This window comes from Hemicordylus capensis, chromosome 6, assembly GCF_027244095.1.
Source record: "Hemicordylus capensis ecotype Gifberg chromosome 6, rHemCap1.1.pri, whole genome shotgun sequence".
In the NCBI taxonomy this organism is placed as follows: domain Eukaryota; kingdom Metazoa; phylum Chordata; class Lepidosauria; order Squamata; family Cordylidae; genus Hemicordylus; species Hemicordylus capensis.
This window is the reverse complement of record NC_069662.1, coordinates 119,925,816-119,951,477: the sequence shown is the minus strand read 5'-3', so window position 1 is coordinate 119,951,477 and position 25,662 is coordinate 119,925,816. Positions and strand designations below refer to the sequence as shown.

Genomic DNA, 25,662 nt, shown 5'->3' with positions numbered 1-25,662 from the left:
AATCCAATGAGGATTCTCCTTTACCGGTAAAATGGGGAATGGCACTTTTAAGGTACGTTTAAACTCTCCTGCTGACTAGGGATGTGCACGGTCCGGAGAAGTCCGGACCGGCACCGAAGGGGGGCCTTGTTTTTAGGGCGGGGAGGGCTTGCTTAGCCCTCCCGCCTCCTTGCCCCCGCCAGCGCCCGTATTGTACAGTATAGGGGCGCTGGAAACCAGCCGCCGCCGCCGCGGCGAAATAACCCCTAAAACCAGCCAGCCCTCCCTCCCTCCCAGCTAGCTGCCCGCCCACCCACTCACCCAGTCGCTCACCCGGTCGCTGGATAAAAAGCGAGAGGAGCTCCGGCACAGAGCTCCTCTCGCTTGGAAGGCCTCCAGCAGAATGGTGGCTTGCGCGCGTGCGCATGCGCGCGCCGCAAACCACACCGTTCTCCGGAGGCCCGGTCTACCCGCCGGGAAAGGGCCGGGTAGACTGGGCCTCCGATCGCTGGGTAGACCGGGCCTCCGGCGATCGGAGGCCCGGTCTACCCAGCGATCGGAGGCCCGGTCTACCCGCCGGGAAAGCGAGAGGAGCTCCGGCACAGAGCTCCTCTCGCTTGGAAGGCCTCCAGCAGAATGGTGGCTTGCGCATGCGCGCGCCGCAAACCACGCCGTTCTCCGGAGGCCCGGTCTACCCGCCGGGAAAGGGCCGGGTAGACCGGGCCTCCGATCGCTGGGTAGACCGGGCCTCCGAGGCCCGGTCTACCCAGCGATCGGAGGCCCAGTCTACCCGGCCCTTTCCCGGCGGGTAGACCGGGCCTCCGGAGAACGGCGTGGTTTGCGGCGCGCGCGCGCAAGCCACCATTCTGCTGGAGGCCTTCCAAGCGAGAGGAACTCTGTGCCGGAGCTCCTCTCGCTTTTTATCCAGCGACCGGGTGAGCGACTGGGTGAGTGGGTGGGCGGGCGGGCAGCTAGCTGGGAGGGAGGGAGGGCTGGCTGGTTTTAGGGGTTATTTCGCGGCGGCGGGGGGGGGGGCGGCTGGTTTCCAGCGCCCCTATACTGTACAATACGGGCGCTGGCGGGGGCAAGGAGGCGGGAGGGCTAAGCAAGCCCTCCCCGCCCTTAAAGACATACCCCCCACCCGGACCCGGACCAGGCAGGGCCGGACCGGTCCGGCAGTTCGGCCATTCTTTGGAATGGCTGCCGGACCGGTTCGGGCACACAACTACTCCTGACTGATCTACCTATATGGAAGCCCCCCTGCCCCCCCCCGCCCTTTACCGGTAAACGGGAATCCTCACCGGAATACCCTTTACTAGTACACCTCCAAGCCCTTTCATACCGGTTTGATTCTGTGCAAGGGGCCAGGTTGGCTCAAATCCTTTTTGGATTCAAGCCGAACTGGCTTTTCTGGTTTAGTGCACATCCCTGCCCAGAGCACACAAGGGGGACTGACTAAGTTGAAGGGTGGTAGCTGCAGTGGGCAGCTGCTGCAGTTCACCAATGGGGTGGAGATTGGAAGGGATTAGCCTTCTTCAGGGGTGTAACTACTATTGAGCAAGAGGAGACATTTGTCTCGGGGCCTGCTGCCTTGAGGGGCCCCCCAGAGGCGTCACATGATCATCATCCTAATCTATCTACTCATGATATCTTCACATCTATCTAGCTAAGCAGCATAAATACTCTTACCTCTAGTGTGTTCTAGGCATTAAAATTAGCACAAATATATAGTATTCAATGTATATCTATATAGACATTGTGAAGTGTGCGTGTGTGTATTCAGTGAAATGTATTTCCAGGCAGCATACTTATTTTGAAATATCAGATTTAAATCCTTGTATTGGTTGGTTCTGCTGTTATTTACACCTTGTAACTAGTTGGAATAGTTAGCAGAGACATTGGGCCAGGAGAAAGAGAGGAAAGCAGTGAGGGGGGGCCCTTTTAGAAATCTCGTCTCTGGGCCCACTCCAACCTTGCTATGCTCCTGGCCCTCTTCAGACCTTAGCACAGATGCAGACAGCCAATGGGAGAGGGAGCAAATAGTCAGGCCAGGCCCCGTGATGCATTCCATGGCCACACCTCAGGACATCCACACAGCACTGTCATAAGGGATGGCGCCATAATTCAGAAGTAGAACCTTTGCATGCAGAAGGTTCAGGTCAATCCCTGGGATCTCCAGGTAGTAGGACTTGGAGACGCTGAGATGAAACCTTGGAAAGATTCTTCCTGAAGCCTTGGAGAGCTGCTGTCAGGCAGTACAGACAATACTGAGTTAGATGGATCAATACCGGTAGTCTTGACTCAGTATAAGGCAGCTTCCAATGTTCTTAGCATTACTCTGTAGAGGGCAGCGCTGAGCACAGAAAGAAAGCCTCCCTGTAATTTAGCACCCTGGCTGCACTTCAAAATGAATGAAGAAAACTGTTTTGGAGCTGTGTCACATTGGCAACTAAAGGCATGCATGCATCATCAATGCAAGCAGACTTTGAAAGATCAAAGTGCACAAAGAATTTAACGCAGTGCTTGCCCAGTGTCTTACAGGTCATCCTGCAGACAAAGTGAAATATGATACCTTTTCAAAGACTCCAAGAAAATGACAAAAATCAGTTAGCAAACTGGCAGAAAAGATGCTTGATTTCCTAGAGAGTACTTAGCCTTACAGTGCTTGTCACTTGCAATTGAAACAGAAATTTTGAGGCCTTGATAATTATTTCCAGTGCAGATAAAAGGCCAAATATGTCAACTTTTAGGGAAATAGTTCCAGATATTAAATTGATCACAAATGAACAAAATACTTAGTAGACCCTGAAGCAGAAAAACAGCCTAATCAAAACAGAATTGTAGTTGCTACCTCAGTTTATGGCTGCCTATCTTTCTGTTTCTGCAATTGGTTCCTAAGAAAACAAAAAAGTATCGTCAGCTGTTTTGCAGATGCCAATGAATTTTATCATCTCTGTTACAAGGAGTGATATGAAGAAATTTTCAATAGGATGTTCTTTACTTAGATCTCTTATATGCCTTGTACTGTACTGGTATACAAATCCAAAAATATTTTGTTTTTCATCTATTAATAGAAGAACTCTACCAACTTGGCTTCAGTGTGTCTTATGTTACTGTATTTGTTTTTTTTAATGTATATGCTGAATTTGGCTCAAAGGACCTCCAAGAAGCATATAATCATTAAAAATGTAAAACCAATCAACATAATAAGAAATATAAGAAGCAGTAAGCAGCGACACACCAAAAACATTAAAGCACACAAAACCAATGAAAGGACCATAAAATTCAAGGGGACCATATTAAAAGTCCACCTATACAGGAAGGTCTTTACTAACCTTTGAAACATTAAAAGGTAGGGAGCTACAGCAGATGTGTCTTCCAAGGAAGGAGTTCCAAAATCAATGTCATGTCCAAAAAAACCTTGTTCCACCAACAACTGACAGCAATTGGACACAAAGATGTACCTCCCTGGTAGAGTCTATGGACAGGATAGTCTGGGAAGAGGTGGTTTTTTTTAAGTACTCCAGAAATAAACAATACTGGACTTTAAAGGGCATAAGCAGCCCCATGAATTGGGCTAGGAAACCAGGAGCCAATGCAGGTTAAAAAGTAATGGAGTCACATGCTCTGACTAACAGCCTCCCATTAGCAACCTGGTAGCAGCATTTTGTACCAGCTAAAGTGCAGATGTATTTGTAATCTATAATAGATCAGAATACACATTTTGTAAGATAAACAGGTCACTTTTCTCAGTAGAGAACTAGTAATGTAAGTAATGTTCACATTGATAACATCCTTGTTGCTACAGATGGTCATAACACCATCACTGGGCATTATGATCCCTGGAGAGCTTCTGACAGTCAAGAGTTGACAATACTGAGCTAGATGGACGAATGGTCTGATTGAGTATAAGGCAGTTTTCTATGTTGCTGTGTAACCACTACAGAGAAATACACAGTTGCTGCTTATGGGTATGTAAGAAAGCTTTATGGAAAAGCAGGAAAAAGAAAAAGTTGGAATGCATACTATCAAAGTTTCTTGTGAAATAAAAAAAACTTATGTGTTCCCAAGATGCTTCTCTGGGTTTCTGCCCTCTTTGCTTGTCCTAGCATTCAATGTTATGAAGCAGTTCATTTTGTTAAAAAAAACTCTCCAAGATTTAGCCTAGACCATAAAGAGCTGATCTGAAATGACTGATAGAATGTCCTGTACTAAACTTCATTTAATTAAATTGCCTTGTATTATAATACAAATGTGCACCTACCTTCAGAACTGCCAAACATTCTTTAAGAATTGCATAATATCCAAGGCTATTTTATCCAGTTTGCTGCTTCCTTCCTTCCTCTCTTCTCATTAAATTTTACACTTTTATAGTCATCCTTTTTATAGGCAGTTGTCCCGCTCCCTTTTCCAGTATTTCTTTTTAAAATGTTTGGAGCTTAGAATGTTCTTTCTGCTTTTAGCTTAACAATGGAGCCCACTTTTTCATCTTACTGGAATTAATTTGGCTGTAATCTCCCCAACTGTATCTCAAATATGTCTCACTTTACTGCTGTAGATTTCTCATGCATTACTGAATTTCTACCACTTTTTAAAACCCCTTTTCACATTACTTCAAAGCCTTCTTCTCTAAGCCCTGATCGTCTTTATGTTATTACCTTTTCTAAAGACTCTCATCAGCATCTCAGACTTGATGTTATAGGTGCTCCTCAGCTGCAATGTGATACATCACATTTGGTGCATGTTATAACTATTGGGTCCAAACTAGCCTTTGACTTTGCTCATCATCCTGTAAGAGTATTTCTGATGATTGCTCAGCCCAGCCCTTTGAATTTAAACCATGCAGTGAAATTCATAACCATAATTCTACTTGAGGTTTATGATACACCCTATAATTGGGCTGAAGCACTTTTGAACTGCTGCTTGCTGAGCAGAAAAAAAATGTGTACATGAAGACATTACTAGCTACCACTAAAACATAAAATATGTCCATTTATACAGGCCTCCTTCACTGTAGTCCTATAGTGACATAAAATATAATTATACAATATGGCATCATCAGTGAAATGCCCTTGCAAATGGGGTTAAATCTGGTTTAATTGGCTAAGTACTGTGCCATAATAGTATTTTGTCAAATCACAAAATATATCAGTAATATTCAATTAAATCACAGTTCATAGGCTCCATTTTTTCCATGCTTCCCTTAACAGTAACTAATTTGGGGGCCTTTGTAATAATAACTCTGAAGATTTTTGATCCCAAGTTTCTGCCACCACATTTCTCCTAGATCTGTCAAGCATTTTAAGTAGCCTGCACTTTCCCACACTTCTCAATGAATACTGACATACCTAACTTAAAGGGATTACTTGCTGCTGAGAGGAATTGTAATCCTCTTTTTCCTGCTCTGTAAATCCTCTGGTAAGTAAAAAGAATGACCAAGACATGTTATGCAATGCAGGGTAATCACCATCTCAGAAGATATAACTGCATACAACAAATGTAAGATTTACGTGTGGTCACAGTTATCCAGGACCTAAGTCTAGGTGTTTCAGTTCTATGGGCTCTTGTTTCTCGGCCTTTCATTATCTGGACTTTAAAAAGAAAAGGAAAAAATCTGCACATTTTAGCCACAAATAAGCTTGCTTCTTTTATTACTTATGTGATGTTTACCAATAGGTTTTGAACCTGATTTCCTAAAGTAAGGTGGTCCAGTTCCCAGAATGCATTGTAACATCTTTGTTAAAATAGCAACCTCTCTGAAGCTAGGCATATGACAATTCTATCACACCTGTGATATGTGGTAAAATTCTTACCACTTCATGGATTTTTAACTTGTTTACTTAATTTGGTTAATTACATTAGTTTTATTTTATATTGTATTGTTGTTGTGAGCTGCCCTGAGAAGTAGGGTACTGGAGGGATGGGCAAAAATATCATAAATATATAAATAATAAATAAAACATTATCTGTGTGTGTGTGTGTGTGTACACACACACACACACACACACACACACACATATATATATATATATATATATATATATATATATATATATATATATATATAAATAAAACACAGTTCACTTCAAACCCACAGGTCTGGGCCAGAGTGCATTTGCCATAATAATAATAATAATAATAATAATAATAAGAAGAAGAAGAAGAAGAAGAACAGGCACTAAGAACAAATGCAATAAGAGCAAAAGCCAAAAAATCCACAACAAACAGCAAGTGCCGCCTTTGTAAAGAAGCAGATGAAACCATGGACCACCTAATCAGCTGTTGTAAAAAGATCGCACAGACTGACTACAAACAAAGGCATGACAAGGTAGAAGGGATGATACACTGGAACATCTGCAAAAAATACAAGCTACCTGTAGCCAAACATTGGTGGGACCATAAAACTGAAAAAGTTGAAGAAAATGAAGATGTAAAAATATTATGGGACTTCCGACTACAAACAGACAAACATCTGCCACACAATACAGATACCACTGTAGTTGAGAAGAAAGAAAAACAAGCCAAAATAATCGACATAGCAATACCAGGGGATAGCAGAAGAAAAAGAAATAGAAAAAATCACAAAATACAAAGATCTACAAACTGAAATTGAAAGGCTGTGGCAGAAAAAGACCAAAATAATCCCAGTGGTAATTGGCACCCTAGGTGCAATTCCGAAACAACTTGAAGAGCACCTCAACACGATAGGGGCCACAGAAATCACCATCAGCCAATTACAAAAAGCAACTTTACTGTACAGCCTGTATTCTGCGACAACACCTGTCATAACAGCAACAACATTGATGATAAAATTCAGCCATCCCAGGTCCTTGGGAAGGACTCAATGTCTGGATAAAACAAACCAGTCAATGACACCTTTCTGACTGTGTAAACAAGAAATAATATGCAATGGATCCACACAGCTTCTTGGTCATTCACAAACTAATTGGGGCACAACAAGGCTGTGCACACGAGCAGCCAAACCCAGGCTTGGGCAGAACAATATCGGACCTCTGAAAAGTATACAGTGTACTGTGCTTGACTGGCCAGCAAACTCGCCTGACCTGACCCCACAGAGAATCTATGGGGCATTGCCAAGAGAAGGATGAGAGACATGAGACCAAACAATGCAGAATTGCTGAAGGCCGCTAATGAAGCATCCTGGTCTTCCATAATACCTCATCAGTGCCACAGGCTGATAGCATCCATGCCACGCCGCATTGAGGCAGTAATTGCTGCAAAAGGGGCCCAAACCAAGTACTGAATACATATGCATGCTTATACTTTTCAGAGGTCCGATATTGTTCTAGTCTTCAATCCTTGTCTTCTTGGTTCCATGTAATATTCTAATTTTCTGAGATTGTGGATTTGGGGTTTTCATGAGCTGTACGCCACGATCATCACAATTATAACAAATTAAGGCTTGACTTATCTCGCTTTGCATGTAATGCGTCTGTCTCATATATCAGTTTCACCTTTTAATTTGCATTACTGAAATTAATGGACTTTTGCACGATATTCTAATTTTCTGAGTTTCACCTGTACATCTGAGCCATTTTTAAAGCTAGTCAGTAACATTACATAAAATTATCATAGTTTTTAAGTGTTCCAATTGACATTCATAAAAATTGAACTAAATAATCATCTTTCAGCTACTCTTGAACTGCCTTGATGTTGTTGATTTGATGGTTTGATGTTGACTGTTGCCTGGCTTGGTCACCAGTTCAACCTAGAAGAGCTATGAGCAACTCTTCGAAGTCTACACGACCAACAAGGAAAATAAATTCAAGTTGAAGCTCCCTCAGACTACTAATACTTTTCACAGATGTCTAACACATAAATTTTATATAATCAATGGTGTGCTCAAAAGAGAGACAGAGCCTTTTCCATGGTAGTGCCCACATTATGGAATGCTCTTCCACTTTGAAGCACATCTACTGTACTATTGCTACAACTATTTATATACCACATCATTGCGGGCTCACTTGCATTTAGCCATGGCTTTATTTCATCTGACCACATCTTTGCCAGATTACTTGCATTTAGCCATGGCTTTATTGGATAACATTTTTTGCTAGCTATGAACATAAGAAACTGTCAACCAGGTAAGACTATTGATACTTCTGGTAAACTATTAACTACTCTGACTCCAAGATCTCAGGAGAAGATCTTTCCAAGTCCTTCCCCAGTCCCTTTTAACTGGAGATGCCAGCAGATGAATTTGGGACCTTCTGTATGCAAAGCATCTATGTTCTGCTGCTTCTGAACTATAGGCCGTCCCCATGGGATAATGGAAGGAAGAACTTGTTTTCTCTGTGTTTAATGTTTTGGTTATATTTTTACTCTGGCTGAGCTTGGTTTTAAAATGTAAAATGTTTTAAATTGTGGTGGGTTTTTTCACATTTTGAAGTATTTTATTACTGGTATGTGCTTTTCTTTTCTTTTTAAATTGTGGCTGTACACCACTCAGGGTTCTATTTTATGAAAGAGAATAGATTTGAAAATAAACTAATATATATTCAGAGCAAACACTGAACTAATCTTGGATACAAATCTGAAATTTACAGTAGACAATGCAGTAGGTTAACATCTTTTAACGAATTACAACATCTACAGAATCTAGAGTTTTCAGAGCCCTTCAACAAGCATATCTCTCTCTCTCTCTCTCTAAGTAATAATAATCTCTAATGGGACTATGTTCCAAACTCCTTAGCACTGAGAATATTTTCAACTGACAATCACTTCTGAGAATAGATCTGAGATTAGGCCTCCTTTGTTACTTTATCCCAATAGTATTTGCAGGATGAAATCAAAGCAGTGATAGGATACAGCAGGAATCATCTCTAAAAGAGACACTTGCTGTAACATCACCAAAAAATGATGGGATCCCAGTGCTTCTCAAAATTATGCAAAGTCATCTCCATCTATGAAATAGATGGCTCAGTGGTCAGACTCATTTTAAGAGAACTTCGTATGTTCATTGCCAGCAAAGAACGTTATCCAATAAAGCCATGTTTCATAAACCTTGAAGATTCAGAAAATAATATTATTCTGGAACACGAAAGGATTATTTTAAAAAGTCTAATGGTGTGTTAAAAACTAACAGGTTAGGGTTAGTTCAACCAGTTAGCAATCCACACATGCACTTGTCCCCTTATCCCATGACTGCTAAGTTTCCTCAGGAGTCTTTGATGAGGAACTTTGTCAAAAGCTTTTTGGAAGTCCAGGTATACTATGTCAACTGGATCACCCTGATCCACACACTTGTTGACACTCTCAAAGAACTCCAAAAGGTTGGTGAGGCAAGATTTACCAGAAGCCATGCTGGTTCTCTCCCAGCAGTAGTCATGTGCACGGACCGGTTCGGAGGCCATTCTAAAGGCCTCCAGACCGGTCCGGTCACGGGGTGGTTTTGGTTCGGGTGGGGGGTTCCAATTTAAAAAGGGGGAGCTTTACTCACCCCTTCCAGTTAAAAAGCGTATTTCTTGTAGTAATTGGGCGGCAGGGTGCCGCCCGCTTCAATCTCCGAGTCTGGCCGGCCGCGGGCTCCTCCTTGGTAGGCATAATCGGGCGGCAGGATCGCTCCAAGTCCCTGCCGCCCGCCCTCTTCATGCTGAGCAAGCCCCCCCCCCGTCAGCTGGCGGCCGCCCCCTGTGCATATTAGGGGGTTCCCCCCTCCCCTCCTCCCCCTTCTTGCCAAGTATCCCCCCCCCTCCATTACAGGAGGACGGCAGGAGAACTCCCTGCCGTCCCCCTTCTCCTTTGCCGGCTGGGCTGCAAATGGTTCCTAGGAAGCCTTTCGCGCGCGTGCGCGAAAGGCTTCCTAGGAGCCATTTGCAGCCCAGCCGGCAAGGCAAGCGGACGGCAGGGAGTTCTCCCGCCGCCCGCTCGCTAAAGTTAACGTTAACTTTAGCGAGCGGGCGGCAGGAGAACTCCCTGCCGTCTGCTTGCCTTGCCGGCTGGGCTGCAAATGGCTCCTAGGAAGCCTTTCGCGCACGCGCGCGAAAGGCTTCCTAGGAACCATTTGCAGCCCAGCCGGCAAAGGAGAAGGGGGACGGCAGGGAGTTCTCCTGCCGTCCTCCTGTAATGGAGGGGGGGGGGGGATACTTGGCAAGAAGGGGGAGGAGGGGAGGGGGGAACCCCCTAATATGCACAGGGGGCGGCCGCCAGCTGACGGGGGGGGGGCTTGCTCAGCATGAAGAGGGCGGGCGGCAGGGACTTGGAGCGATCCTGCCGCCCGATTATGCCTACCAAGGAGGAGCCCGCGGCCGGCCAGACTCGGAGATTGAAGCGGGCGGCACCCTGCCGCCCAATTACTACAAGAAATACGCTTTTTAACTGGAAGGGGTGAGTAAAGCTCCCCCTTTTTAAATTGGAACCCCCCACCCCAGTGCCGGACCAGTTCCGTGCACACCCCTACCCAGCAGTGCCTGTTCCTCTATGTACTTTGCAATTTTATCCTTGAGGATGCTTTCCATCAATTTGCCTGGAACGGACATTAAGCCAACCAGCCTGTAATTTCCCGGATCGCCCCTGGATCCCTTTTTGAAAATCAGTGTTACATTTGCTACTTTCCAGTCCTCCGGTACAGAGTCTGATTGCAGGGATAAGTTATATATTTTAGCAAGCAGGTCAGCAATTTCACATTTGAGTTCTTTGAGGGCCCTTGGATGGATGCCATCCAGCCCTGTTGATTTGTTAGTTTTCAGTTTTTCCAGACAGTTTAGAACATCATCTCTTGTCACTTCTATCTGACTCAGTTCTTTAGCCTCCATCCCCGAAAAGCCTATTTCAGGAACAGGTATATGCTCAATATCCTCTGCCATGAAGATGGACGCAAATGACTCATTTAGCTTCTCTGCAACCTCCATATTGTCCTTAATAATTCCTTTCAGTCCCTTATTGTCCAAGAGTCTAACCACCTCCCTGGCAGGTTTCCTGCTTATGATGTATTTAAAGAATTTTTTGTTATCCTCCTTGATACTTTTGGCTAAATGTTCCTCAAACTCTCTTTTTGCCTCCCTTATTGTCACCTTACACTTCTTTTGCCAGAGTGTGTGTTCCTTTCTGTTCTCTTCATTTGGACAGGCCTTCCAGTTTCGGAAGGAAGTCTTCTTCCCTTTTATGGCTTCCTTGACGGTACCTGTTAGCCATGCTGGCATCCTCCTGGACTTAGTGGTATCTTTCCTCCTTTTGGGTATAAAATCTAACTGGGCTTCTAGTATTGTGATTTTGAGTAAACTACATGCATTCTGGAGTGAAATGACTCTCCTGATTTCCCCTTTCAGATTTCTTTTCACCATACTCCTCATTTTAGAGAAGTTTCCTCTTATGAAATTCAAAATGTCTGTGTTAGACTTCCTTGGTGATTCTCTCCCCCCATGTATGTTGAATTTGATCACACTGTGGTCACTGTTCCCTAAAGGGTCGATGACACTGATATCACGCACCAGGTCCTGGGTGCCACTCAGAATTAAGTCCAAGGTCGCCTTCTCTCTGGTTGGTTCCAAGATCATCTGTTCTAGGGCACAGTCATTCAGCATATCTAGAAATTTGACCTCTCTGTCATTACCTGACTATGAATTTACCCATTCTATGTGTGGGTAATTGAAATCATTCATTATTACCACCCTTCCTCTCCTTGACGCCTCCCTGATTTCTTTCTACAACTCCCAGTCACTGTCAGCGTTTTGATCTGGAGGGCGTTAGCACGTCCCCAGTAGCACGTTTCCTTTCAGGCCTTGTATTGTCACTCACAGGGTTTCTGTGGAGGTCCACCTAGGTTTTCTAGTTTGTTAGATTCTATCTCTTTTTTAACATACAATGCTACTCTACCTCCAAGATGTTCCTCCCTGTCCTTTCTATAGAGTTTATATCCAGGGATAACAGTGTCCCACTGGTTCTCACTGTTCCATCATGTTTCTGTTATGCCCACTATGTCTATTTCTGCATTAGCAACCAAGCACTCCAGTTCACCCATCTTGGCTCGGAGGCTTTTGGCATTGGCATATAAGCACCTATACGCTGAATCTCTCACCTGGTGTATGCTTTCTTTTGACTCTTTGACCTGCTGGCACAGCCTTGTGTCTGCTCTTTATGTGGTTCTGTTCTGTCCCCTTCTGCTTTATGTGAATCCTTTGCACCCTCGCACTTTAAAGGATGGCATTTGCCGAACTGGATACCGCCCAGCAACTGTCGGCTATTCCCCCAGGTGTCATTTTAAAAGCTGCTCTGCAACCTTTTTGATTTTAAGCGCCAGCAGTCTGGTTCCATCTTGGTTCAAGTGCAGTCCATCCTTTTCGTACAGGCCTTGCTTGCCCCAAAATGTATCCCAGTGCCTAACAAATCTAAACCCCTCCTCCTGGCACCAACATCTCACCCACACATTGAAACCCTTCAGCTCTGCCTGTCTCACTGTACCTGCACATGGAACAGGTAGCATTTCTGAGAATGCTACCTTGGGGGTCCTGAACTTCAATACGCTACCTATCAGCCTAAATTTGACTTCCAGGACCTCCCAACTACATTTCCCCACATCGCTGGTGCCAACATGCACAACGACAGTTGTCTCCTCTCCAGCACTGCCTAACAGCCTATCTAGATGCTGTGTGATGTCTGCAACCTTTGCACCAGGCAGGCAAGTCACTGTGCGGTCAACATGCGGGTCACAAACTCTATACCTCTAATGATCGAATCACCCACTATAAGGAGGCCCCCATCCCCCGGAGGAGTATCCCATGTGCGAGAGGATATGGGCTCATCATCCATCAAAGGGGTCACTTTTAAGGGAGCATTTCCCTCTTCCTCAGACTGATGTCCTTCCCCGAGACCATCATTCTCCCTGACAGCAGAGGAGCTATCAGCCCTGAAGTGGGATGCCTCTACCACATCCCTGAAGGTCTCGTCCACATGCCTCACTGTCTCTCTGAGCTTCTCCAGATCTGCCACCTTGGTCTCAAGGGAACTAATTTGTTCCCTGAGAGCCAGGAGCTCCTTGCACCGAGCACACACCCATGACTTCTGCCCATGGGGCAAATAGTCATACATGTGGCACTCTGTGCAATACACTGGGAAGCGCCGCCTCCGCTGCTGACTTTCTATCTTCATACTGGATTTGTTGGCTTTTTACAGTATTTAGATATAGTTTATTAGAAGGATAGGTCTCAACTGTAATGGTCAGCTATTTAACTGCCCAAACAGCCTTTCTCAAGAATATGAGGGAGGGATTTGTACTTATGTTCTCTTCTCCACTGGGCTCCTTCTGCCCCTCTAGGCAGGGACAAACAAAAACATTGGAGTTTGCTAGCCCTGGCAAATCTCTCTCTCTCTCTCTCTCTCTCTCTCTCTCTCTCTCTCTCTCTCTCACACACACACACACACACACACACACACACACACACGGACTTACCCCTTAAAGAGAAACCATCCCCTCAAAATCTCCCCTCCTCCTGTTAGTTAGTTTGGTGGGGGGGGAGGCTAGATGTTATTCTGTTTAGAAAAGCTTGCTCACCTCCTCAAGATGTGTCTGCTCTTCACAGAGTAGGCTTCCAATTCCAGGGAAGCTATAAAAAGCTATAAAAGGGAAGAAGACTTCCTTCAGAAAATGGAAGTCTTGCCCAAATGAAGAGAACGGAAAGGCACAGAAACTCTGACAAAAAAAAAAAAGCAAGAAGATATTAAGGGATGCACAAAGAGAGTTTGAGGAGCATATAGCTAGAAGTGTCAAGGGGAATAACAAAAACTTCTTTTAAAATATCAGAAGCAGAAAACCTACCAAGGAGGCCGTTGGAACCCTAGATGATGTGGGCGTGAAAGGAATTGTTCAGGAGGATAATTTCAGATTGCTGAGAAGCTGAATGAGTTCTTTGCATTTATCTTCACAGCGGAGGATACTGACCATATCCCTGCTCCAGAACAGAGCTCCTCAGGCTTGGAGGCTGAAGAATTGGGCCAGTTTTAGGTGATGAGAGGATGTTCTAAACTGTCTTGAAAAACTAAAAATTAACAAATTGCAAGGACCAGATGGCATCCACTCAAGAGTTCTGAAGGAACTCAAATGTGAAATTGCTGATCTAGCAAAAATACATACAATCTGTCTATCCCTACAATCAGGCTCTGTACCAGAGGACTGGAAAGCAGTGAACGTAACTCAGATTTCCAAAAGGGGATCCAGAGGATCCGGGAAATTACAGGCCAGTTAGCTTAACTTCTGTGCTGGGTAAACTGATAGAAAGCATACTTAAGGACAAAATTGTTAAACATATAGAGAAACAGAGGTGCTCTTACTACTGGAATTCCGGGCTGATGTCCAGGGCCTCCACACACCCTGGGGGGGCCCCAAATCAATTTTAGTCTGTCCTGGGTGGTGTGATTATGTTAAAAATGTGTTAAAAATATAGAGGGGAGGGGCCTTCCAAGGCCTTTAGCTCCAGGCTCCAAAATTACTAGGTGCACCTCTGTAGAGGAACAGGCCTTGCTGAAGGAGAACCAGCATGGCTTCTACAAGGGCAAGTCTAGCCTCACTAACCTTTTGGGGTTCTTTGAGAGCGTCAACAGGCATGTGAATAAAGGTGATTCGGTTGACATAATGTATTTGGACTTCCAAAAAGCTTTTGACAAGTTCCCCACCAAAGGCTCTTGAGTAAACTTAGCAGTCATGGGATAAGGGGACAGATTCATGTGTGGATTGGTAACTGGTTGAAGGAGAGGAAACAGAGGGTAGGAATAAATTGACAATTTCACAATGGAGGAAATAAGAAGTGGGTTCCCCCAAGGTCCTGGGACCAATGCTCTTTAACTTGTTCATAAATGATCTAGAAGTTGGGGTAAGCAGTGAAGTGGCCGAATATGCAGATGGCACTAAACTATTCAGGGTAGTGAAATCCACAACAGATTGTGAGGAGCTCCAAAAAGATCTACCCAAACTGGGTAAGTGGGTGACAAAATGGCAAATATGGTCAATATAAGCAAGTATCAGGGGCAAAAAACCAGAACTTCACATATACACTGATGGGTTCTGAGCTGTCAGTGACTAACCAGGAAAGAGATCTAGGGGTTGTGGTGGACAGCTGGTTGAAAGTGTCAACTCAGAGGGCGGCAGCTGTGGAAAAGGCCAATTCCATTCTAGGGATTATTAGGAAGGAGATTGAAAATAAAATGATAATACTATAATGCCATTATACAAATCTATGGTGCAGCCACATTTAGAGTACTATGTGCAATTCTGGTCACCATATTTTAAGAAGGACATTTAGAACTGGGAAAGGTGCAGAAGATGCAACCAAGATGATTAGGGGCCTGGAGCACATTCCTTATGAGGCAAGGGATCTGGTGCTTAAAAAGCATCTCGTGCTTTTTAGTTTGGAAAAGAAGTGGCTACAGGAAGACATGATACAGCTGTATAAAATTATGCATGGAATCGGTGATGGCCTAGCTTGGATGGCTTTAAAGGGGTTTTAGACATATTCACGGAGGTCATATCTATCAATGAGTACTAGTTTGGTGGCTATAGGCCACCTCCAGCCTCTGAAGCAAGATGCTTCTGAATACCAGTTGCAAGGGAGAGGGCATGCCCTCACCTCTTGCCTGTGGGCTCTCAGAGGCATCTGGTGGGCCACTTTGTGAAACAGGATGCTGGACAGGATGGGCCTTGGGCCTGATCCAGCAGGGCTGTGCTTATGTTCTTGTGGTTCTTGCTCCCAGCAGTGGTGCACCCCACCAGCTTGAAATTGTTTTGGGGGGTGCCTGGGGGTGAGGGCGAGTGGGGGGCAACCCCTTTACTAACTGCTGGTCTGGGAAACTGCGCACAAAGACTGTACCGGTCCATGACTCCAAAAATGTTCTAAACCATGATCAGAAGTGGATATCTTCCTTGCTTTGTGTGCAAAGACAAGAGGGAGCACATGAGCCCAAGACTCAGTAAAGTCACACGGACCCAGAATTAAGTAATGGTTTCTTGTGACAACTGGACTAGGCCACAGTCTGTGACATTTCTATGCAAGTTCAAATTTATAGCAGCTAAATTTACGCCACAATTAATTTAGTAATTTTTTTAATGCGGCAAGACGGTTTTTGTGTTTAGGTAAAAGACTAACATGGGTACTTACCCCTATGGAAAATCATTTCCAACCGCTTAAATTATTGCAAGCAAGGATATAGCTAAAATCTGACCATTTTTTATTCTTCAATCACTGTAAAGCACAGACTGCTAGAGTCCAGTCTGGAATAAATCATAATGTATGGATTATTGTCTTGCTGAGGGAAGAAAAATCACCAGAGTCTCTACAGTTCCAGCAACAGTCACTAATGCACAATCATCAATGCTCTGCTATAGTTAGTTTGGCACCTTAATACTGTACTCAAAAACATTTACTTGGTAGAATCAGATTTCCTTCAATAGAACAAGTTCTCAGGGCAGTGTACCTAGGAATAAGCCTTGTCATAATTATAATTTACAATGGATAAGGAGATGAGTCAGTTAGAAGACCCTCCTCTCTGCAAGTTCATTTTATTTTCATCTGATAGTAGAAACATTCTACAAGAAAATGATTTTTTTTTTCAATGAAAAGTATGTTGAGTGCAATCTTTTATAGCTTTGGAATATACTTAATTCCTCTTCTGATTCTTTGGAGCGCTTATTCTTTTCAGAAGATTGTCAATATTACCATTAATTATGTAAACTGAGAATGAACATCTAAAAATGTAGGCAATTTAAGTAGAGATATTTATATTTCCACAGCATCTTCCTCACTCTATTTTGATTATTTAAATTTGCAGCTGTCCTCTCATTGCTGAGATTTTATCTCCACCCCCTAGATTCAAACATCTCTCATCTGTTATGGATTATTCTCCTTTTTCCCTTTTTTTGTCACTTAATTTTACAAGGAACAAAGCTTGCTTTTATTCTCATACTTTTCTCTCCAGCAAAACTAAACAGCAGCCAAAACAACAGCTTTTCTTGGATTTCTACTGCAGAATTTGGAACAAACAGAAACAAGCAAGGAACAAAAAAAGAGCCAATATATCTAAAAGATAAACTGACCGTAGGGATATGGTTTAATGAATCCATAAGACATATAGGATACCTTAAGGTCACTTCATACAAGATGTCACATTTGAAAAGAAAATTTCATGAATTCCACCAATTGTGTCAGCATCCACAGACAGTGGCAATTTCCTTTATGGAGATGACTCTATTTGTGTTTACCTATGTCCAAGCCAGAGGTTGCCAGTTCAGATACTGGTATGTATCCCAGACTATGGGAAGCAGCTACTGTATATCGGGCAGCAGCGATATAGGAAGATGCTGAAAGGCATCATCTCATACTGTGTGGGAGATGGCAGTGGCAAACCCCTCCTGTAATCTACCAAAGAAAAACCACATGGCTCTGTGGTCACCAGGAGTCGACACTGACTCAACAGCACACTTTACTTTATGTCCCTTATTAGGTGATACAATAGCTAGTCTATGGAGGGGTATGATGCAGGCACTAAAAAAAACCTGGACTGCATTAACAGAGGCATAATGTCCAGATCAAGAAAATGAATCATCCATTCTGTTCTATACTGGTCAGACTTTACTGAATACTGTGTCTAGTTCTGGGGACCACGTTTTAAGAAGAACATTGATAAAGTGGAACAGGTTCAGAAGAAGGCAATAGAAATGGTAAGACATGTGGAAACCAAGCCCTTTGAGGAATGGTCAAAGGAGCCGGATATGTTTAGCCTGGAAAAAATAAGACTAAGGGGAGGCATAACTCTTCAAATAGGGGAGTTATGACAGCCATCTTCGATGGCTTGGGTCCAGGGTACTTAAGAGAGTGCCTTTGTCACAAACCCAGTTATGGTTCCACTTGCTCATTTGGTGGCGACTCAAGACCAGGCCTTCTCTGTGGTTGCCTGGGGGCTTTGGAATATGCTCCCTGTCAAAACAAGAGCATCTCAGCCTCTGTATATGCACATACCATAAAGTCCAATACAGTATTGCTGTATTGATTAATGAGTTCACAAACACACAGGCTCCCGTTTGTGTCCATTTTGTAGGTCTGCAGCCAGCAATTCCTTAACACAAAATTGGGCATGCTCTGTAACCAATATTAACAAGACTACTTCAGCAACCTAGAGGCAAAACTGATAAACTGCAGAAACACTACACCCATCATCAGCCAAGAGTGCAGTGATACCCCTGCAGAAGCCTCTCATTGAACCACAATGGATGGATGGATGGATGTGACAGCACCCGTACCATCCCATTGGCCCAGGGAGAGCTCAGAAAAAGCTTCTTTGTTCTCCTTATGTTTGTTTGTCTTAGGACCGAGCCAGTTCTGCAAAGAGATCTTTCACTTTAAATTGCTGGGCGTCAGGGTCCAGAGGGAAGAAAGGGAGGCCCAAAATTACCCCGGCCTATCTCTTTTCATACCTGTTTTGCAGAGATGGTAGCAGCACTCTCCTAATGGCTGTTGGCTGGTGAGTGGAGCTTCCTTCCCAGAATCCCCCTTTAAATGTAGTGCTATGATAGTGTCATTTCGAAGGATGTATGGGGAATAGTGACCATTGATAGAAACACTGCCATCACCATTGGTAAGACTCACCTTTCACCCGGCTTTGCCCCCTTGAAAATCATCAGGATGTTTCACTAATTTTTGACACCTGCAAATGTTGGCATAACATTATTTATTTAATGCATTTCAAAGGAATACTCACTCAGTCCATAGAGCAGCTATATATTCCGTCTTCCTTGGTCAACATCAGCTAGAGACTGTGATTCTTAGAACAGCAGCTTTAATAAAAACAGGATCACTAAACATAGTTGCAGATATGAGAACACAAAAAAGCATGTTAATTCACTTGTTGCATTCAGAGAGTGTAACTAACCATGCTCACAGAATAACAAGAGGAAGCCTGAGAAACTGCATTCCAAGATTTCTTAAGCGGCAAAACCTACAAGCCCGATTTATGAGAACAAGTCTTTCAAAAATCAGTGACATATCACGTATGATATGTATCATGACACATATATCATTGTTGGGGGGCGCCATTTTGGCTCAGTCTTAATTTGGCTCAGTCTGCATGGGTTTTAGGAGGGGAGGGGGCAGAGGCGTAACTATAATAGAGCAAGGGGAGACAGTTGTCTGGGGGCCCACTGCCTTGGAGGGCCCCAGAGGTAAGTCACATGACTGACTCCCCCAGCCGCGCACCCGCCCGGGCTTCCTTCAGTTGTATTCATCCTCCGAAATTGATGTGTCTGTTAAGACCTGGAGCTACCAGAACACCATGTCTTTCTCAAGTACCATTAAATGACTTGCATCGTCTACAATTTACAAAACCTTAAAAAAAAAAATTTAGGATGATGGGCCCACTCCAACCTTGCTACGCCCCTGGGAGGGGGGCAGGCAGAGATAACATGTTCTACTCCTTGTTTAATGCCAGTGTAGTACTACAGTTCTTTGTACATAGCAGCCTGCTGGATGTACACAACTGTGTGCAGGGAACATTGTGCACATTCATCCATGGAATGGACTGTTTGTGTTCTGGGGTGGTGGTACACAAGATAAAGTTCAAAAAGTCTGAGAAAAACTGGCCTATGGCCAGTTAGAAATAATAATGGATTTTATATAATGTGGATTTGCTTATTTCCGCCCCCCATCCCCACACCTACCCAGCAACTTAGACCTTGATAGTACACTGCTCCCCATTTAAAGTACAAAAATGTTTCTAACCCCTTGCTCATGTGACTACTTGAGCAGCTCTTTGTACTTTTTTTTAAAATGGAGGATTTGTTCCAATTTGCTGTTATTAAATGCTCCTAAAATTCCATCAAGGGGGCAGGGGGTCTAAAAAAGGGGAAAACGCCTTTCTAGGCTACTATAACTGGCAGCAGCGATATAGGAAGATGCTGAAAGGCATCATCTCATACTGCGCGGGAGGAGGCAATGGTAAACCCCTCTTGTATTCTACCAAAGAAAACCACAGGGCTTTGTGGGCACCAGGAGTCGAAATCGACTTGACAGCACACTTTACTGTTAGGAGATTGTAAATGTGAGCATGTAGAAAGCCTGGAGAGAGAAAGGTCTCTTTAATGGCTAAATAAATGGACAAGTGCACAGATTCAAGCTCAAGATAAAAGGTCCTGATACAAATTGAAGAGGAGGGCTGGCACCATTTCTGGGACCAAAAGAGTTGCAAAATGTTTGTCTTCTACATGATCATAGCTAATATTAAGGAATATAACAATACATTTAGTCCCTATTGTATGAGGCAAGATTTCCACCTCTCCCCAGATACAGAGTGCAGCTCTGGAGAGCACACACCAAATAGACTGCGAAAGCTACTACTGTATTCCTATTTATGAGAACTAACCATACAAAAAAACAATCTGTGCTGGCATATTCTCTCAGTGCCCTACCACTGCTTCTTTGTCTTGTTATTTCTGGGTTTTTATTGCTAATGGCACAAATAATACGCTCTCATTCTTGCTGAATATAACTATGCTTTTAAAGTTTAGCAGAGTATTCCGATTGGATCATTGTTTTCCTAGACAGCAATAGGCTTATCTCTCCTTCCCAGAAAGAAGTGCTGGTATAGAAAAGCTCCAGAAACTTGTCAGGCTGCCCCAGGAACAAAATAATGGTTTAAAAAACACTGCCAGGAAATTATCTCAAACCTCAATTCACAGGGCAATGGATCATCAGGTTGCCTTTTGACGTTCTGTTCTAATTTCAGGATTAGATAAGCCTGCTCTTCAGAATCAAACTCCACATTTTTCTTGAAGTAAGATTAGCTGTAAAGCATCTACTCATCTAGTATCCCAGTTTATTCTGTTGATGTGTAAGCAGAACTGTGGTTCTCAGAGGATGGGAGGAAACAGATACTGTAGGTGACTCTATTTGCATTATTGTTCAACCCCTTCCAGAGAAACACCAGTAGTAGCTTGGCCAGTAGTACACAGCCTTTCACCATCAGAATTGTTAGTGTACATATCAACTAATAATATTAATCATATTGTCAAACAATTCATATGAGGTAATATAGTCCAAGCTCCTTGTGAGAAATGAGAACTGGAGAAGGTAACAAAGCTCACTCTTCTTTACACAGTCATAGGAAATCTAAATTTGCACAATTGGCTTTTAAAAAAAGAGCATAATTGTATCCGTTCCACAGGAAAATTACATGTAAAACTATTTTATGACTTTTCTATGGAAGGATAAGTTTATTCCATTGTCTGGAGACTGAATATGATCTAACTTTCTGGAGAATAACCACTAGTTGGTTAAGAGAGGAAATGCTGCCTTAAATTAGAAAAGCTTCATAAATTTTGCATGTTAGATATTCCATGGAAATGAAGTGATTGCATGTATTTTGCTTTAAATATATTTTTAAATCAATAAATAATACTGAGGCACCCCAGCATTCTGATCATGGGAAGAATTTGAGCATGAGTACAGTGTTTGGCTTTGCAAAGAAATGCTCTAACCGTAGACGGGGTTGGGGTTGGGACTTCAGAGGATGTCAGTGCAAGGGCAGGGCTTCAGGAAAGGCTCTTGGGGACAGACATACAGCATCACGTTATTGTAAATCTGAAGAGGGCTAAGGTTGTTTGGCACTTCTGTCTCTGTGTTCTGTGTTGTGCACACAGAGAACTGTGCACTTTCTGCCACTAGACAAAACCTGTAATGGGAGTCCAAATAACCCTTTCCCCCCCCAAAAGTGGCAAAGATATGGAAAAAGATGAAGTTGTAAAAGGTATAAGCATCTTGTTAAAGGGGGGGGGGATATTTTAAGTGGCAGAGAGAGCTGCACTATACTCTTCTATCCCCCCTCCCCACTCCCCTGAAATGCAAACATTAACAATCACATTTCTAGTTCAACCTAAAAACACTGAACTGCTATTCTTATACTCAGCTGAAATTGCTGTTGCATTTCCCCTTCTCATTTTCCAGGCTCAATGTAAAAGAAAAAGGTTTAAAACACAAAACTCCTTATGACACAACCAATGCTCTTATTTGAGAAAGGCATTTTGTTGAAAGCTGGAAAAAGTAGTTAAGTGCATCACACCTCTAACCGAAAGTTTAGATTCTCACAGATACCCAAGTATACAATGTAGATAAGCCTCTTTTCCAGCATAAACAGGCCAAGATGAAATTCTATTTTGCTGACATTTTATAGGCTGAATATAAGTTGATCACCAGTTTTGCTAGCCTTATTCCTGTATATTTACAGGTCACACATTTGCCTGACACACAGAAATTTAACAGGTGAAGACTTTCCTGGCATGGAGAAGGTAAGATGAAAAGCCTTACTTGCTTAACTTCTAGATACATGTTTCAGACTGCTGGAGAAATACAGGAGAAGGGCCGGAAGAAGTAGAAATGGCAACCTAAGCTAAACAGCAAGTAGAATTTAAAATTGAATACTCAGTTATCAGCTACCTGGCCTCAAAGTTTTTAGGAAAATGACTTCCAACAGGAAATCAAAGACCAGGAGTGGTTGAACATTTGGAAATGCAAGCCAGTTACTTCCTCCTCAGCCCAAATTAAGAAAAACTTTCTCAAAGTTTTTCATCGATGGTACCTGACACCAGTAAAGTTAGCACACATTTATAAAAACTGCTCCCCGCTTTGCTGGAAAGTTTGTGGGTTGAAGGGAACCTATTTTCATCTTTGGCGGACCTGCCCCAGGGTCTTACACTTTTGGTCAGAGGTATTCTCAGAGATGAGCAAAATCACAAATAAAAAAATAGGATTATGTCCCCAGCTGTAGGGATGTGCATGGAACCGCAGAGCTGCAGTCCAACACCAATGGGAGGGGTGGCTCTTTAAGGGCGGTGGAGGGTGCACTTACCCCTCCTGCCGCTCCCCCCCCGCTAGCGCTCTGTTATTTGCCAAAATCCATGGGGCGGCAGCATACCTCCCTGCCGCCCCTTCCCCTGTTGTTGGCCGGAAATCAGGAAGTACAGTCTACGCGTGTGCCTGCTGTCGCGCGTGCGCGCCCACCACACACGTCACACATCATGCACGCACGTTGTGTGTGTGACGTGCGTGTGTGGCGTGCGCTGTATGTGGCAGGCAGGCACGCGCGACAGCAGGTGCATGGGCAGACTGTGCTTCCTGATTTCCAGCCAACAATGGGGGAAGGGGCGGCAGGGAGGTACGCTGCCTCCCCATGGATTTTGGCAAATAATGAAGTGCCAGCAGGGGGAAAGTGGCGGGGGGGTGAGTGCACCCTCCCCCACCCTTAAAGAACCACCACCACCCCGGCATTGGACCAGTGGAACCACCGGTTTTTTGAACCAGTTCAGAGGCCCATAAAGGGCCTCCAGACCTGTTGCGTGCATATCTCTACCCAGCTGGCATTAGTAAATATATTTTCTGGGGTCATCAAACAAATTAGTGGTGTTTATGGTAACCACAGCCAGGTTAGCTATAGCCAAGCACTGGAAAAATCAAACCATGTTGATGGATAACTGGTATAAGCATCTATGGCATATCACAATATCAGAAAAGTTATCTCATATTATTCCGCCTTGTGCAAATTAGACCGCAAATAACTTTTTTTATATGGTCAGATTTTATTAATTACACCACTTGGGAGAATTATGGTTGTCTTCTTAATGGTAATGTTTACTGTTGAGTCGGTGTCAACTCCTGGCGACCACAGAGCCCTGTGGTTGTCTTTGATAGAATACAGGAGGGGTTTACAATTGCCTCTTCCTGCGCAGTATGAGATGATGCCTTTCAGCATCTTCCTATATCACTGCTGCCCAATATTGGTGTTCCACATAGTCTGGGAAACATACCAGCAGGGATTCGAACCAGCAACCTCTGGTTGCTAGTCAAGTAATTTCCCCACTGTGCCATTAGGTGGCTTGGTTGTCTTCTTACCCTAGATAATATTAAAATGTGAATGGATAGCTGAATTGGGGTTTGTTGTATGATGTTTTGCAGTTTGTGTTTGGATTAATTTTGTTTTGCATTGTAAATTTTCTTCAAATAAAGTTTAAAAAACCCCTCAGTTATCAGGAAATGATCATGTCTCCCACTGAGTATCTTTAAATGCTGTTATCCTTTAAAGGAAGTTGATTCAGGAAAGCCAATGTATCTGGGAAGCACTTTATTATGTTTACTTTGCTGTATTTCTTATGACAGCAAATGTCAGGTCAACTTAGAGCTTCCCAAGTGGTCAAAACTATGTGCTTCGCAAGTGGCAGGTTTTTTAAAATCCTGCCATATGTTCTGTTTATGGTGTATGCTGTTGATAATAGCTCTCTTCAGATCAGTTTCTCAGCTAACTTTTTAGACACGCTGGTTACTTGCTGTATAATTTTAGCGGTTCTTGTGTAGCAAAAGTGCCATCTGCTGGTAAAAAAAATTACCTGCAAACCCATGTTGTGAATTCACAGACAAGGAAATACAGTACACAAGGAAATAATTAGGACACTATTAGCTGGTATATTTAAGCTGAGATTGTCGTACTTGGTTCACTCACTCTTTACAGGGATTTCACATGACACAGCCATACATTACTTGTCCACTGGTATTTTCTTGGTGCTTCAGTCATTACATTTGTTAACACAGAAAATCTGAAGTGGTACAGCAGTGACCACATACATGGACGGTCTTGTTAACACTATTGTTAACAGAGAGCCAGCATGGTGTAGTGGTTAGAGTGCTGGACTAGGACCGGGGAGACCCAAGTTCAAATCCCCATTCAGCCATGAAACTAGCTGGGTGACTCTGGGCCAGTCACTTCTCTCTCAGCCTAACCTACTTCACAGGGTTGTTGTGAAAGAGAAACTCAAGTATGTAGTACACAGCTCTGGGCTCCTTGGAAGAAGAGCGGGATATAAATGTAAAAATAATAATAATAATAATAATTGTTCCATCTTTTTTTTGGCATGCCCAGAAACCACAAACCACATAGGAAACAGGGTGAGTGAAAAGGGAAAGGAAAGTTTATTGTGTCCAAAAACATGCTGTATCTACTGTAATGCGGAACTGGAACATTGTAATGCTGCATTTGACTGCAAGTGGAAAAGCAACGACAGGGTGGCATTACAAAGAGCCCATCTAGAGTGTCTCCTACACACTGCAATTCACTGGAGGGCTATTGGCACAACTGTGTCCTCCTTCCAGCAAACTCAGCTAACTGGGCAAAGAAGCACCTTCTCAAGTGGTGGCTCTCTTCAATTTGGGCGGTGTGGGGGGGCACAACTGTTCACATTCCACCCAGCTAAGGATCTCTTCAGTGGCTGTTGCTGGTGTCTCCCTTGAGGTTTCTTTTTAAAAGGTGAGTGCCCTGGGGACAGGGAATATTTTCTTCATTCTTTTTCTCATTTTCCCATTCTTTCTGCTATGTAAACTGCATTGTGAATTTTCTGCTGAAAAGCAGTATATACATAGTTTTAATAATAATGTCATCTCAGCAGAAAAAGATTTGTTATATATCTGCATATTTATTTATTTATTTATTCATTCATTCATTCATTTCATTTCATTTCATTTCATTTATATTCCACTCTTCTTCCAAGGAGCCCAGAGTGGTGTACATGATTATTATCCTCACAACAACCCTGTGAGGTAAGTTTGGCTGAGAGATGCATAACTGGCCCAGAGTCACCCAGTGAGTTTCTTGGCTGAGTGGGGATTTGAATTCTGGTCTCCCTGGTCCTAGTCCAACATTCTAACC

At 43.5% G+C, this 25,662-nt stretch overlaps 1 protein-coding gene across 1 annotated transcript in view; it reads right to left on the bottom strand.

The window, feature by feature from the left end:
- Positions 1–19,665, bottom strand: part of CDCA7L (cell division cycle associated 7 like) — a 57,017-nt gene extending 37,352 nt beyond the window's left edge. Inside the window, exons 1-2 of the mRNA XM_053263705.1 lie at positions 18,682–19,665; positions 16,086–16,198 (exon numbers count right to left, since the gene is read on the bottom strand). The gene's annotated coding sequence lies outside the window, so the exon portion shown is untranslated. The remainder of the gene's footprint in view (positions 1–16,085; positions 16,199–18,681) is intronic.
- Between the last annotated feature and the right edge of the window lie 5,997 nt (positions 19,666–25,662).